The 16,736-nt window shown below is 47.4% G+C and overlaps 1 protein-coding gene across 3 annotated transcripts in view; it reads right to left on the bottom strand.

Moving 5' to 3' along the window:
• The window catches only part of LOC108521848 (protein cornichon homolog 3), a 141,598-nt gene that overhangs the window by 10,985 nt on the left and 113,877 nt on the right, over nucleotides 1–16,736 (bottom strand). The window lies entirely within an intron of this gene.

Below are 16,736 nucleotides of genomic sequence, written 5' to 3'. Positions count from 1 at the left end.
TTTTTTTGAGACATAGTCTTACTCTGTCACCCAGGCTGGAGTACAGTGATGTGATCTCGGCTCACTCTAACCTCCGCCTCCTGGGTTCAAGCAATTCTCCTGCCTCAGCCTACTGAGTAGCTAGGATTACAGGTGTCTGCCACCACGCCCAGCTAATTTTTGTATTTTTCAGTAGAAACGGGGTTTCACCATGTTGGCTAGATTGGTCTTGAACTCCTGACCTCAGGTGATCTGCCCACCTCGGTCTCCCAAAGTGCTGGGATTACAGGCATGAGCTACCGTGCCTGGCCTCAAATGCCACTTTCTATTGGGAGTTCTGCCTACCCTCCCTTGTTCCTCCACCCTCCCCTGTACCTCTGGGCCCCACAGCATGTTTTCTGACCCCCTCCCAGGGGTACTTTCCTAATCTATCCATTGTGGAGTCATCATCCTCTTCCCACCTCCCAAAACAGATAGACTCCTCTGTCCAGCATTCTGCAAGCCATCTTAGCCAACGTCTATTCTTTTCTCATTTCCATTTACAAAGTGCCTTTGTACAATGCACGGCAGTTGGGAGAGACCTAACAAATACTTGGTAAAGTGCATTGAACTGACCAAGTGCATATGTTTACAACATGGCTGGCTGGCATTAGATATGCAGCCTGTGGTTACAAACTAAGATGTCTTTGGGTGGAGAACAAACTCCCTCAAACCATCCCATCTGGGTATGGACCATGACTTTGGTCTCTCAATTTAGTTAGATGAGCTAACTACCCCAGATGGCAGACGCAGAGGGAGAAACACATACGCACACATTAAAAATAAAGACATGCACAGCACACGTGTAAGACATTTTGTAACTATGGGGCACCTTCTTTAGTCTCAAAGTCCAGTGCAGATGAATTGCATTAACCCTCACCTTAGACTTCTCAGGCAGTCACCTGAGAAATCAGAACAAAGGAGCCATCATTCCGGAGGTGTGATCCTTGGTGGGTGAACTGGGTACAGCCAGCCCCTGTGAATCTCAACCACCTGGCAGGAGGGGGCACGCCATGTCCCTAGTGTATAGGGACCTCAGAGCTGTGCTAACCAACCCTATCTACCCCCAGCCAAGGCATCACCCTACCCCCTCCCATTCAAAGAGAAAGCCCACTTTCTCAGAGCTGGGTGCACCAGCCCCGGGAGGCAGTGGCTGTGAGTTCTGCTGTGCACATCTCCACAGTTTCTAATCATCGGTTTCAGCCACTTAAGCTGAGGTAATTAACACGTTTAGAGACAGCCACCATGGGCCTGAATCATCCATTATTTCTCCATCTCCATCTCCAACTCCAATGACAAATCTCTGACTGATTACAATTTGGATTTCAGGTCCCACTCTTAATCACCACCACTTCTTCTCTCTTTGGGGCTTGATTGATTGTGAAGGCTGCAACCTTCCAAGCAGGGAGGATTCATCACTGTCTCCATGCAGAGGAAAACTGCTTAATGGAGGCCAGCTAGTCACAGAGGTCTCCAGCCTTTTGGACGGCTGGAAAAAAAACTGAATAATTTACTCTGCCATTTCAGATGGCTTCTCCAGATGACCTCTTACTACCTAGAACACTGACCACTGACCTCTTACTACCTAAAACACTACTACTTGCAAGTAGAAGAGGCTCCTCCAACTAATCCAGAGACTTTTAGGAGTGACAGTGACCTTTTGATACACACACTGGTGCTTACTTACTTCCCCAGCTGCTCCTTGTCACAATTATGTGAAAGAGGTAGGGAACCTCTTCCTCCTAGACCAAATGGAAATCAGCCAGGCCATTTGCATGAGGCCTGTGCCATAGCCATTATGGCTGCCTCCACTCACACCCAACACTCAACCTTCTGGAAGGTGGTAAGGTCGCATTTTCCAGGTCTCGAGGGTTGGGGGTGCCGATGGGCTGTGGGCAGAATTGATGTGGAGAGAAGGCCAGACCACTTAACGGCTGATACAAAATGCTCCAGAGTCTCTTTTCCTTTTCCTCTGACAAAGCAAAAAGCATTTAAGATGGTGGGTACTCCATCATCCTGAAGCCACAAGTAAGGAAAGAGGCCCCCAAGCAACTCATGATGGGCTAGAGTGTGAGCAATAAAGAAACTTGTGTTGTTTTAAGCTGCCAAAAGGTAAGTGTTGTTGTTTTTTTACCATAGCGTGATTTAACCTATCTCATATGACACCGTCAGCAAGCCCCAGAATGAGTAATCAACGGGAAAAGCAAAGTTGTGTTCTTCACTCTTTATTCTCCACCAGCCATCCACCCAGCCCTTAACAAGCCATCGAGGCTGGCAGGACACAGCTCCCTGTCACTGGACATGCTCGGGCAGGGGCTGAATAGCCACCAGGCAGGCATAATGCTTATTTATTTGTGTTGGCAGTCAGACCAGGCGTTCCCTCCCAACTCTGAGAGTATCTGTTATATAAAGACCACCCCTAAAGCTTCCAAGCAAAATACAGAGATGCTGATGCAAGCACTCACCACAGCCCCATGACCCTGAGTTATCCCTTAGCTTTGGAAAATACTTTTTTTTTTAATAAGAGAAGCTGTTGAATGGTGCCAATCTCATTCTTTCACTCAACAAATGGAGAAACTGTTTCATGCAAGCCACAGCCTACTGAATTGTCATATAAATTATTACCTGCTTTCTAGAGTCATAAATTCTAAATCTCAACATGAGTATTGTGGGATTCATTCCAACCAGTGGGGATCATGGAAGGTCTGTGATCAAAGGGAGGTTGGAAAGGGCGAGTAAAACCTAATCACGTGTGGGAACTGGAGGTCGGCATCCTAGAAGTGGAACAATGAAAGCAAAAGCATAGAGAGATGGAAGTCACTGACCTGGGGTGGCTCCTTAACAAGGCCACCTCAAAGGTCCCCTATTCAAGGACATTAATGATATCAGGTAAGGACTGTGTAAATGCTAACTTTATTCCACCTATCCTGACTTCCTGCCCAGATGCTAACAGTCAATTTTCATTTGCTGGCAAACATTTCCCCCTGGATATCCCACAACCATTTTGTGCTGAAATTCACGTTCCTGCCAATTCCTGCAAACTTTATCTCCTAAATTTCCGACTTCTACTAACCATACCATCTCTGACTCCTTCTTCTCATCAGTCTCCATATGAGTCTGTTTCCAAATCTTGCTTCTTCACAGCCACTTGCATTTGTTCCTTCCTTTTTATTTATCCTGCCCCTGGACCTCCTCTCCAGGCTGGTGCAAGAACCTTTTAGCAGGTTTCCATCCCTGCACACATGTGCCCTCCATCCAACAGAGCAGTATATGCCATGCTCAGCTCAGCTCTAAGCTGTTGTCCTCAATCTTGTTTTTCCAGGAATTTTACTTGTCTGCATTCTAAATATTTTATTTCTAGTTATGCATCCTCTCATTCATTCATGTATCCATTTGTTTGCTGTTTTATCCCATCAATGACCTGCAGCTGATTGGTACCCCTTATAGATTAGGAAAACAGTGGAATCATGTGCCAAGTCCTGTCTTACTTTTACTACTGTGGTGGAGAGGGGCATCAGGGGTTGTGGGAGAGATTGTTCTTACCCCCAAAGGAAAAGAAGTAGAAAGAGGATGCTTGGAGTTGAAGCAAGGGAATAATGCTCCTGGTGGAGAAAAGGGATTCCCTAAGACCAGGGGAAGGCAGAAGATGAGGAAGATGGAGAGGCAGCAAGTGCCCCTGTTGTTGGAGATCTGTCTGCTTCTCATGCATCCCAAGGGCATAGGATTTCTGTGGGGCTGGTGTCAGCATGCCTGGGACCAAACACATTAAAAGTCACAGCTATGGAAGCCACGGGGAAGCTCCTGGTGCTGAGTTTATCTTGAAGAGAGTGGAAGCTGTGAGACTCAGAGTCTCCACCCATCTCTGAATGCCCCTGTCGACTCAGACAACAAGCTTTACAGCTATAATCCCATAAGTCTCAATATATTAGCCCAGTGTCTCAAAGCATTATATAAATTCCTACAGTTACATAATACTTAACTGTGTGATATTTAGAAAAGCAGCTACCCATGCTGAGTCTTATTTTCCCCATCTGTAAAATGCCATACCTACCAGCCAGAGACACAGGATGTACTATGAATGACAGTGCTCTCAAAAGTGAAGAAACCTCCAACAAAAGAAGACACCACTATTGTGTTGTGATCATTATTATCATTATTATCTTTTCTGAGATAGAGTCTTGCTCTGTCACCCAAGCTGAAGTGCAGTAGCACGATCTCGGCTCACTGCAACCTCCACCTCCCAGGTTCAAGTGATTCTCTTGTCTCAGCCGCCCAAGTAGCTGGTACTGCAGGCATGCACCACCATGCCTGGCTAAGTTTTGTACTTTTAGTAGAGATGGGATTTCACTATGTTGACCAGGCTGGTCTTGAACTCCTGACTTCATGATCCGCCCGCTTTGTCCTTCCAAAGTGCTGGGATTACAGGTGTGAGCCACCGTGCCTGGCCAGTCATTATTTTTAGTAATCATATACTAGCTGATGACCATTCTCAGGTGGATAACTTGTTGCTCTTACCATGAAAGTAAATGAAATGACCCAGAACCAAAGTTGGTTTCCTGACTTTTCGATTCAGTCTCCTGACTCCCTCTGATTGAACCAAGTTCCAGCTTCCTTAAGTGGGAAGAGAATCCAAGGGCTGTTTCAACAGCCTGACTCTCAAATCATAAAAAACCTCAGTCCTTGCCTGTTTTCAACAGCAATAATCCAGTTCTGTGTGTCTGCCCTAAGGTTTATTTGCCCCAGGAGCCAATGAGTGTGGAGAAAAAGATAGTATCTCTTCTATTTGATTCCTCAGCCCATACTAAACTGGCCCTAAAACAGAGGATCCCTCTGGGATGCCCAGGATGAAGTCAATATTCCCAGCATGGAGATCATTCTCCATTTGTTCCCAAATGAATAATCATGCACGTGAGCACGTAGTCAGCCCCTGCTCAATTTACATCTAGGTGAGGGGACAGCAGGAAGGAGCGGACATGGATGCCATGCTTGGAAAACTAGGATTTTGCTAAACCACAAGACTATGAGAAAAGCATCTCCAAGCACTGTCAGGAAACCACATTCTGGGTCCCTTTGCTCTCAGGAGGCCATGTGCTCTTTAATCACTCTGGATGAAGGTTGTCTTTGGAGAGACTGTACCAGCCTGGGCATCCATGAAGGCTGCCCAGCCCCATAGGCCCTGCTGTGTCAGGGACTAGCACCCAACCTCAAATGGCATGATACAGTAGGAATACTCTGCCAGCTGGGACTTGGGTTGGGTCGACTTGAGTGTTCCCTATTTGTTGGTGCTGGCATATTAAATGTTTTGACCTCCTGGAATTTGCATCAAAGTTTATTACATATTTTTAAGCCATAAGACAAAGGCTCTGCTACATAAGAAACTTAACACAGAATCACCTAGTCTAGAATTATAATCTTATTTTAAATTTTTTAAAATTATTTTGTTAAGAGATGGGGTCTATGTTTCCCAGGCCAGTCTTCAACTCTTGGGCTCAAGTGATCCTCCTACCTCAGCCTCCCAAATTGTGGGGATTACAGGTGCGAACGCCCATGTCTTGTCCTAGAATAATTTAAAGTCACCATAAAATTAGTATGACACCTACTGATTTTATGTACACCGGGAACTGTGGATGTGACTCAGAACCCTTCACCGCTAGCAGCTCTCCTAAATGCCTGGACCAAGTATTGCTTTGATCTTGGCCTTCCATGGCCAGAATTGGACCCTCATGACTGACCGCCAGGGCCTGGGCCACTATTCAAGGGAAACCAGTAGCACATTATTTTCCCCCTGGGCCTGCACCAGGAACATGAAGGAAAATAAGTTAGAGAAAGCAAGAGAAGGTTGCCTGCCTGAGTGACCCAGGACCTGAAGACAGAGTAATTTTCCTCCTGGCCTGGGGAGGCCCAGTGGTCAGTGAGGGCACGAAGGGCAGAGGAGTGATAGGCTACTTCCAGCCCCAGAGACGCTTTCTCTCCAGGCCTCCCACTTTTCCATCCCATGGGGCCTCTGGTTTCTCCTTTCTTCGCTTACCCTCCCTGAGCACATTTAATCCACACTGTGGATGTTCCTGTTGCTTCTTGGCAGCCACTTGGACTCATTTCCACCTCTTCACTGACAGAAGGCAGCACAGGGAGGAAAAGGCACAGAGAAGGGGGGTCAAAACCAGCACCCCTGCTGCCCACTGCTCCTGACTACTCAGGGAGTGAGGGCCCAGAGGCCCCTGCTAGGATTTAGCTGTGCATGACACATCTGCAACCAGCCACACATGCTCCAGACACTGCCTTCGTGGACTGCTCTGGGCTCCACTCTTGCCCTGCCCAGCACCCTGGGAGCTGCCTGACCCTTCCTGTCCTCACTGCTCCCTGGGGACCAGCTTCCAGCCTGACTGACACTGATCGGCTCAGGCACCTCTAGCCCCATTGTCATTTCCCTTGGGGCCCTCACCGCCAGCTGTACCCTGTGCAGGGGATGCAGGCCAACCATCCTGCATAAATTACAGATCCCAGCCAGTCGACTGGGGGAATTCTCCTGCTTTGATCCAAGAGGAAAAGCATGTACACACAACACCATGAGGAAAAAGTCTTCTTCCATCGGAATTCACAGGTCTCAGCTTTGTTTCTGGAGGAGAAGGAAACCAAGGCAGGAGGTGACTGACTGGGCCTAGTGCCCTGATCTACAGCTCGGCTGCTCCCACCCTGCCTCCCACCCATTTCTTTAAGCTTCCCCATCTTTTAGCAGTGGTTCTCAAACTTCATGATACTTTAGAATCCCCTGGAGCTTTTGCTAAAACCCAGATTGCTGACCCCACTCCCCCCCCAAGTTTCAGATGCAGTGGGTCTGAGTGGGGCCTAAGAGTCCCCCTTTCTAACAAGGTCCCATGTAAGTCACTGAGAACTCTGCTCCTCAAAGTGTGGTCCCTGTGCCAGCATCCAGTTTCTCCTGGGAGCTTGTTAGAAATGCTGAATTTTGGCCCCATCCCAGACCTACTGAATCAAAGCCTGCAGTGTTAACAAAATTCCCAGTGATTCACATGTACATTAAAGTTTGAGAAGTGGCTCCTCAGCACAGATTCCCAAAATAGAGTCTCCCAGCCACCAGCATCCAAATTGCCTAGGGCACTTGTTACAAATGCAGATTTCTAGACTCTTTAGATAGACTCTCTGGGTCAAGAATCTGCATTTCTCAGAGCATTTCAGGTGATTTTGTTAAACACTTGAGCTGAGATTCATAGAGCCAAGGTATGAAGACTGTACAAGGGTCACTGGGCCATAACACCTGGAATATGCCCAATCCCATCTGAAGAGCACACAAGGCAGATGCTTCTTTTTTAAAACCCCTGGTGTGAGGCCTCCTCCCACCCAACCCTCCCAGAGGCTGTGGGTCTTCTCCCACATTACGGTCCTGTGCTCACCGAGCCCTGCTCACCAACTACTGCTTCAGGGGCTCAAGTCTGGGCAACCGGGATTTGCAGTCAAGAGCAGTTGTCTCTGGCTCCTGGCTCTCCCACACACCACCCCGTGGGAGAGCACCCCTGAGGCTCCCTGGGGCCCTGCAGCCCTGCGGCCAGTGGTCTCTAGTCTTGGAGGGTTGGCTTTGGCATCTTCCTGGGATGGAGGTGAGCTCTCCAGCATCCTTCTACCTCCAGAATCCCCCCTCCAGTTCTGGCCGGATTCTTTCCACCCTCCACAGGCCACTTCTTCATTCAGCCTCACAAGCTCCTTCCACCTGTCTCTGGCCCTCCTGGTATCTCAATGGACACTTGATAGATCTGTAAGGTGACAGCTTCCTTTTAGGACCAAACCTTTGGATTCCAGCCTTGCTCTGCCCACTCCTCCCAGCTTTCCTTTTATAATTGTTTTCATACAGCATCAAGACACACTTGAATTTCAAAAGCCTCTGCCAGTTTCCTCACACGCTTGTTAAATTACTGAACTACCTAAGATTTCACTCAGGGAGGAGATGAGAATAAAAGCGCTCTCTCAAATAATACCACATTTTTAAGGGACAAAATTCTCCTACAACTTGCTGGCAATTCAGAGCTTCTTAACACGTGTAGCTTCCCACTCTTTTTCTTCTTTGAGCCAGAGATGACAGGAGTAGAAATCATGCCTAGACTATAGGGAGTGATCAGGCAAAGGACTCAGACTGTTTGAGAGGAGATGCACTCACCAAAAGGAATGTTCCAAGAATGAGGAGGGCAGTGGGGTTAAGGGTTCAACAGGCCTTGTTCCGGTGCTGGATAGCCCAATTTTCACACTCATTCAGCAAATATTTATTAGAAGCACTTACTAGGTGGTGAATGCAAAGCCATCCAGCTGGGGAGACTCAATGTAAATGACCAGGTGTAACACAGGTTCTAGGAACAACAAACACAGAAGCCAGAGGACAAACCGAGGCAGCACATAAGCACTCCATGCAGGAGGAAAGGAGAAAAGAAACTGTTGTTCTGAGTGAGGAAATGAAGGAGGGCCCCTTGGAGATGACCGCCTCTCAAGTGGAGATTTAAAGGATGAGTTATACTATGGAAGGCAGAATGTGGTGGCCAAAGTTGCTCCCAAGGGACACTCACAGCCATCCTTTCATTCAGGGGCTTGAGACAGTCACTTTTTCCTTTATGTCCTGGGAAGAAAACATCCATTCCATCACGTGGGCCATCCCTTATACATCTTCCAGGCAAACGACATGGCAACTGGAAATCCTTTCTGCCAGTCTCTTTTTAAACCTGGGAGACTTCCAGAGAATAGTCACAATGATTTTACCTGACAAGGAAGAGCATGGTGACAGGAAGGGGAACAAGGGCAGAAACCGGTCATCTTCTGCCTTTAGTTACTCAGCACCGGGCGGACGATAATGAGCCTGGACATCAGCCCCACCTGCCTAGAGCTGGCTGGGAATTTAGCACAGCTAAGAGCCCCGCCCTCCTCTCCAACCTGTCCCACCCACAGTGCCTGCCCAGCCCAGAGTGAAGGGAAGGAAGCCCAACTCTGCTTAGAGAAGAGGGTTCCAAGTCCCCAGGGCCACACCTCCCACTTTCACTGCCCGCTATAGCCACGTTTCCCGGGTGAGGCTCTGCTGCCAGGCCTCTCATGCAACAGGAGCCTGATGTTTCCAGAGGAGGGAGTTGACCTCATGCACCGCTATGCTCCTTAACAGAGCGAAGCTGGTATAAGCCTGCATCTTCAGCAGCACCATGAACTTCTAAAGAACCTTTTTCAGGGGGAAAAAAAAAACCCAGATGATTACCTTACTTAACAGCTATTAAGTGGTGTTAATTACCTGTTACTCTCAGCAGGTTGGAAAAATTTTGCCCTAACAAACAAGAGGGTGAATTGAACGAGAATGGGAAGTACTGGCATTCGCAAAAGAAACACAAGCTGTCATCATCATCATCATCAATTAATATTTACTGAGTGCACGTACAGGGGAATGGGCAATTTGCTGAATGTCCTGACCCACAGCCCTAACTGCAAGAACAAGACGAATGGACACAGCCCTCCTTCCCCCTTGCCCAGGCAGAGGGTGTCGTCCTCCCCACCGGCCCAGGCAGAGGGGGTGTTGTCTGAATTCGAGCACGTGCATATGTGTTTGTCCAAAGTCTGGCAACAATTCCTATTAGCTGGACTGTGCCAAGTTTTATCACAAGTCTGATTTAGCAAATTAATATTTTGAAGAAAAGACAAAATAATATTGTAACTTGCTTCCAGCAAGGGATTGAGTGCCAGTGTCTTAGTAAAAATAGTAGTAGATTAAGGAACAAGGAACTTGGGCTGTAGCCTGGACTATTAAGAAACTACAGAAACTTCGGTAAACCATTTAACCTCAATAGGCTCAATTTGTTCATCTACAAAATGAAAATGATAATAATAATAGTATCTAATTCATAGGACTGTTATGAGTATTCAATGAGTTAATACATGTGAAGCTCTTAAAATAGTTTCTGGCACAGAGTAACACTTTATAAATAATAAGTATTACCTGTAAGAGGAGGCATTTGACCTGTACAATCTCTACAGTCCTTCTCAGTTCAAATACTCCATATAGTGTTAAAAAGCAGCAATTAAACTCCCTTGAAAATTAAACCAATAGATCTTCCTTTTCACTCTCCAGTGCTTGCAAATTTTAAAAGTCCTCTTCCTCCAATAATTTTTATCCCCAGAAACTTCATGTGTTCTGGGGAGTCTGACCATTTTGTGTGTCAGCAATTACCACTCCTAAGTAATAAAAGGTCCCCATGCTCCTGAAGAAGGATTTTCCTCACTTCTCAAGTTAGTACTGTGCAGCTGTAGGTGTCTGTGCCATTGGTTTTTCTGTGTGTCTTTGTGGGTATCTCTCCATAAAATTGTTCCATTGCACAGGGACCAGCACATAGTAGGTGCTCAGCAAACTCTCCATTTATTCACTTAACAGATATGCATCAAGAGCCTACTATGAGGTGTCAAACACTATGGCAGGCACTGGAGGTGCCAGGATGAGTTCAGTGAGCCTGGTGACAATGTTCCGGGCACCCCCAGGCTGATGAGAGAGACCGACAGCTGAACACCGGACCATGCTGCAGCCAGCACTCTCACACTGGTGAGCAGGCAAAGGGGTCAAAAGCCACAGCCTATAAACTACAGGTAATGGGGAAACCTGGCAGGCACACATGGAGAGAGGGATCCCACTGCAAAATGGTGGAAACACCTGGGGCCATCTCTGAGTCTTGAGAATCACTGTGACAAACTGCCACGAGTCCCAGGAAAACCCTCTGCTCCCACACCAAAGAACAGGCTTCACATAGGAGGAAGAAATTACCCCTTTCCCATGAAGTGTCACCTCTTCCTCCTCCTCTCATCCCGTCCCTGCCTCCTCTCACCAGAGCCACCCATCTCCTCCTAACTGGTCCCCCCACTTTCACCCCACCCTAAGCTATTTTTCACCAGTAGGCAAAGTGATCTTTTTGAAACATAAATTAGATCATGTCAGTTTTTGGCTTAACCCTCCAACGTCTTCCTACTCTCCTAGAAGGAAATCCAAACTCCTTCAGATGATCTCTAAGGCCCCACATGATCTGGCCTCTGTGCCCCAGGGCCCCACAACCTGCCACTCGCTCCCCTGCTCACTCCACTCCTGCCACACTTGACCCTTTGTTGTTCCTCAAACCCAGCAAGTCTGTTCCCACCTCAGAGGCTTAGCACATGCTGTAGCCCCTGACTGGGGAGCTCCCCCTCAGATATTTGCATGGCAGTGCCTTCATCATTCAAGAATCTACTCAAGGACACCTCCTCAGATGAGCCCTCCCTGCCGATCCAGTATCGTCTCTCTCCTTATTTACCTTAATTTTTCCATGCCTCTTAGCATCATTAACTGAAAATGTGCCCACTGTGCATTTGTTTACTTGCTTATTGTCTATTTCCCACACTTGAATGTTCCATAGGGCAGCTTGTCTTTTTCATGACTTTACCCCCAATTCCTAGAACAGTGGCTGGCACACGGTGCAATTTTGTTGTTGTTGAGTGAGAAAACAAACTGGTCCTTTGGTCATTTCCCACACAGGCATAGCTATCACCATCATTGAGCTGATTTCTGAATATGAAAAACCATAACAGCCATCCCAGTAACTAAGAAATGGTGTTGACTCGACACTAATTTAGCAGGCCCCAGTTTCAGTAGGTCTGGCCCCAGTGTATCGCTCTGTTGCACATCCACAGACTGAAGCTCCAGCTCTGGCTGGTCCCTTACAGGTGAGTACAGTTGGTCACAAAGGGCATGGACAAAGAAGAATCTGTGCAAATTCAAACTCAGTTCAACTCTCCAAGCTTTGAGCACCAATGCCCTGGGTTAAACATGGCAGGAGGCCCAGCAAAGACCTTACAATAGATCGGGAGAGATAATCCGAAACACCTAAGTGACTATATAATCCAAGGCTGAGATTGTACAGGGAGAAGCAAAATAGAAGGATAAGCATAGTAGGGCCAAAGAGAAAGGAGGTAGATTGGCCAACACTGGCCCTTGCTGGGATACACACCGCTATGGACTGAATGTTTGTGCCCTCCCCTAAATTCACATATTGAAGTCCTAATCCCCATTGTGATGGCATTAGGAGGTGGCGTCTTTGGGAGGTAATTAGATCATCAGAGTGAAGCCCTCATGAATGGAATCAGTGCCCTCATAAGGAAAGACACTAAGGAGCAAGCTTCTCTTCTCTGCCATGTGAGGATACAGCGAGAAGATGGCCATCTGCAGATCAGGAAGAGGGCTCTCACCAGAAACCAGTCATGCTGGCACCCTGATCTTGAGGTTTTAACCTCCAGAACTGTGAGAAAAATTTTCTGTTAAGCCACCAGTCTATGGTCTTTTCGTTGCAACAGCACAAGCACACATGTGCACACACACACAGACACACACACACAGACACACACACACACAGACACACACACACAGACACACACACACGGAGACACACACACACACAGACACACACACACACAGACACAGACACACAGACACACACACAGACACACACACAGACACACACACAGACATACACACACAGCCACACACACACACAGACACACAGACACAGACACACACAGACACACAGACACAGACACACACACAGACACACACACAGACACACACACACACAAAATGCCTCACTGGAGCTTCCTCCGACTGTTTCCCACTGTCACAGTGCAACGGGTGAAGGAAAAGCTGCAGGAAAAGGCTGGCCAGTGTTATGAGAAGGGAAGGAAAGGTCACCTGCCCCCAGGTATTGCAAAGAACCCTCTGCAACTCCTGATGTCCCCACTCCAGAACCCTAGCAGGGCTCCCCTCTCTCCAGTGGCAGAAGTGGGTGCTCTGAGGGGGCCTGATGAGGAGCTTTACGGCATCACTGCCAGAAGACAGCACTTTCCCTCCATTCTTATTTCCATTTCTCATTACACCCACCCTCTAGGTGACCACAGCAATAGCACAGAAGGACAAGAGAGGAGGGGAAGGCAGACCCTACTTGGGAACTTTTCTCCTCACCCCACAGTTCCCTCTTCTCCAACACAGTGCCTCCCAGTTCCCTCCTGGGTGCCTCAAAATTCCCTAAGTTATCAGCCTGCTTTCCAAGCCCCCAGGGTCCCCATACTGTACTCCATTCCTTCCCCAAATCTCCATTCCTGCTACTAATCCCAGGAATCTTGTCCTTCATGCATCTCCCCTAGCCCCCACAACCCCCATTCTTGGAGCAAATGACACAGACTTGCCCCTGCAGAAGCCAAGGCTACAACGGTGACAGACAGTTTCTGTGATTCCCAAGCAAAATGCAGGACATGTGTTTATTTACTCACTCATTCAGCATGTATTATATACTGGGTCCCATGTGGTAGTGCTGGTGGGGTACACAGAAGTAAGACACCTGCGTGAAGCTTATAGGCTAGTGCAGAAAACACATGTTGTTATGAAGGAGAACGTTGATATTATGCATGAAGAAACGTATGGTCAGAGTTTGGGGTCTGGGCTTCTTGGAAGACTGCCCTGAAGAAGAATAATCAAAGCTGAAGTAGAAGAGTAATCCTTTGGCCCTACCTTTCTTTGTAGTGTCCCAGGCAAGAGATGGTGGTGGTCAGGACAGGTAGTTAGGGGCAGAATATGATGGAGTCATATTGATGGATTTGAAAAATACTTAGGAGGTACCATGTACAGAACTTAGTAACCGATTGGATGAGAGGGTATAAGCATTACTCTTAGAAATCTTGAACGTCAGTGTGAACGATTTACCGGAATGAGCAGCAGCATTGGGAGGAAAAACATTTTTAGGGGTGAAAGAAAATAACTCAGCATGGGCCACCATTTGAAGTGTGCTATAGTTATGTTTGACCTCTCCAAATCTCATGTTGAAATTTGATCCTCAATGTGGTGGTACTGGGAAGTGGGGCCTAATGGGAGGCGTTTGGGTCATGGGAGCGGATCCCTCATGAATGGCTTGATGCTGTCCCTGCAGTAATGAGTGAATTCTCACTCTATTAGTTCCCCATGAGAGCTGGTTGTTGTAAAGAGCCTGGTACCTCCCAACCCTCTCATTTCCTCTCCTGCCGTGTGATCTCTGCACACACCTGCTTCCATTTGCCTTCTGCCACGAGTGGAAGCAGCCTGAGGCTTTCACCAGGTGCCCAACCTTTTGGCCAGATGAACCATGAGCCAAATAAACCTTTTTTCTTTATAAATTATCCAACTTCAGGTATTCCTTGATAGCAACACAAAACAGACTAAGAAAAGTCCCTATAGGACATCCAGAGCAGTTGGATGTTGAGGACTGGTTCTCAGAAGAGGAATTTGAAGGTTCTGGAAATATCAATGGTAAATGAAACCCTGGGCAGGTGGGAGAGTGAAGAGTGAGACAAGATGGAGGATACAGTCCTTGGGGTCACCAGCCTTCAAGGAATGAGTAGCGAAAGCAGCATAGAAAAAGGAGGCTGAAGACCAGCAAAGACACAGGGCAGGGGAAAACCAGAGGGTGTGGGGTCAGGAAACCCAAGGGGACTGAATGTTTAAAGATGGAGACATGGCTGCCAGACACTGCTAAGGAAGATGAATATCATGCAGAATGAAAAATGCCCCCTGAATTTGGTGACGCTGAGTTGCTGCCACTTCACACACCACTTAGGAAAGTGTGGCTGTGGAAAGCAGGCAGGAAGAAGGCAGGAACTAGGGAGATGTATGGGAACAAGGGGATTTTTGTTGGTTGGTTCTTTTCAAGAAGGCATATTAGATGAGCACAACTTTATGCGGAGATAGGACAGCTGCAGAAATATTGATCCTGTTCCTTACCACGTAAGGTGAAATCTGGATTAGTCTGAAGACTGAACGTGAGGTTTTCATTTGAAATCATCAACCTACAGGTAAGTTTCTGGAATGCAAACAACCATTTATAAGCTGGGGACAGTCCATGCTTCTCCTGGAGCCCCCACAGCTCTCTGGGATGTGGCTGTCATGGGTCCTAGCGTAGGTGTTCAATGATAACTTAATCAACTGGTGGATGGATGGAGTGACCCTGAGGTGTGATTAATCACTCCTCCCTGGAATTTCAATCATAAGCAGCTCATTCCACCCATCCACACTCAACAGACATTATTCAGGGCCTAATAGTACCACAGCCCTGGGCCTGGCAGAATTTATATCACCTCAAACCATGGCACCGGGAATGTGTGCAAGGCACACACCGGGACATGTCCTCTGTACACACTGAGAAGCGTAAAGGAAGCTGCTCCCCACACTCCATGAAAAGCAAGGCTTCATATGCATATTTGCTCCCTTGAAGAGAGCAAAGGAAACAGCCAGCACACATCTCCTCTCTGCTCCCACCACTGCCGACTCCCTATTTTCTTTCATATTTTCCCTTGGTGCCACCTGAGTAGTTAGTCCCAACAAGCAGACTCTCAGTGAGTTGAAGGAGTGGTGGGCGTGGGGTCTTACAAAGGCATATGTTTTTATGACATTGTTCTGATACAAAACTCTGAAAAATAGGAGCTAACAGTGTCACCTTGTCTGGGACCTTCCAACTAAAGGCTGCTTTAATTCCAGGGAGCACAGGCCTCGCAGAGGCTGCTTAGAAGATAGCCAACATTGATGCTCTATGTTATACACCAATTAAAAGCTGCATTGAGGCCGGGCACGGTGGCTCATGCCTGTAATCCCAGCACTTTGGGAAGCAGAGTGGGGTGGATCACTTGAGCCCAGGAGTTCAAAACCAGCCTGGACAACACGGTGAAATCCCATCTCTACAAAAAATGTAAAAATGAGCTGGGTGGGGCGGCGCATGCCTGTAGTCCCAGCCACTTGGGAGGCTGAGGTGGGAGGATCACTTGTGCCCAAAAGGTTGAGGCTACAGGGAGCTGTGATTATGCCACTGCACTCCAGCCTAGGTGGCAGAATGAGACCTTGTCTCAAAAAATAAAAATTTTAATTTTAATTTTAATTTTTAAAAAGTTGCATTGAAACCAGAGGAGAAAACTTAGTGAGGCTAAAGTATTAATACTAAAATAGACACATTTCATCTGGGTAGAAAATAGCTTATACTTTTCTCTTTTCTTCCAATAAACTGGGCTATATGTATATAAGCTGCTTGATAATAATAGTGGCTAATGTTTATTCAGCCCCAACCACTGTGGTGTTTTATTACATTATCATATGTATTCCTTGCAACAACCTATGAAGTAGGTGCTTTTATAATCCCTACTTTACAGATAGGAAAGTGAAGCTCAGAGAACTCAAAGTAACTTTCCTGAAGTCATATTGCCTTTTAGTGACCCAAACAGGACTGCAGCCCTGACCTCTGGTACCAACAGCACATGTGGACTTACAGAAATAAACCCCTGAACCTGCACACATCATGTGCACACTGAATAATCAAAGCAAGGTGAGAGCTGAGGTGCCAATAACAATACCTGGAACTGGCCGGGCGCGGTGGCTCAAGCCTGTAATCCCAGCACTTTGGGAGGCCGAGGCTTGTGGATCACGAGGTCAGGAGATCGAGACCATCCTGGCTAACATGGTGAAACCCCGTCTCTACTAAAATACAAAAAACTAGCCGGGCGTAGTGGCGGGCGCCTGTAGTCCCAGCTACTCGGAGGCTGAGGCGGGAGAATGGCGTGAACCTGGGAGGCGGAGCTTGCAGTGAGCCGAGATGGCGCCACTGCACTCCAGCCTGGGCGACACAGCAAGACTCCGTCTCAAAAAAAAAAAAAAAAAAAAA

Source organism: Rhinopithecus bieti, unplaced genomic scaffold (assembly GCF_001698545.2).
Source record: "Rhinopithecus bieti isolate Rb0 unplaced genomic scaffold, ASM169854v2 scaffold_61987, whole genome shotgun sequence".
Lineage (NCBI taxonomy): Eukaryota > Metazoa > Chordata > Mammalia > Primates > Cercopithecidae > Rhinopithecus > Rhinopithecus bieti.
The sequence above is the reverse complement of the archived record's forward strand: the minus strand, read 5'-3'. Positions and strand labels throughout refer to the sequence as shown.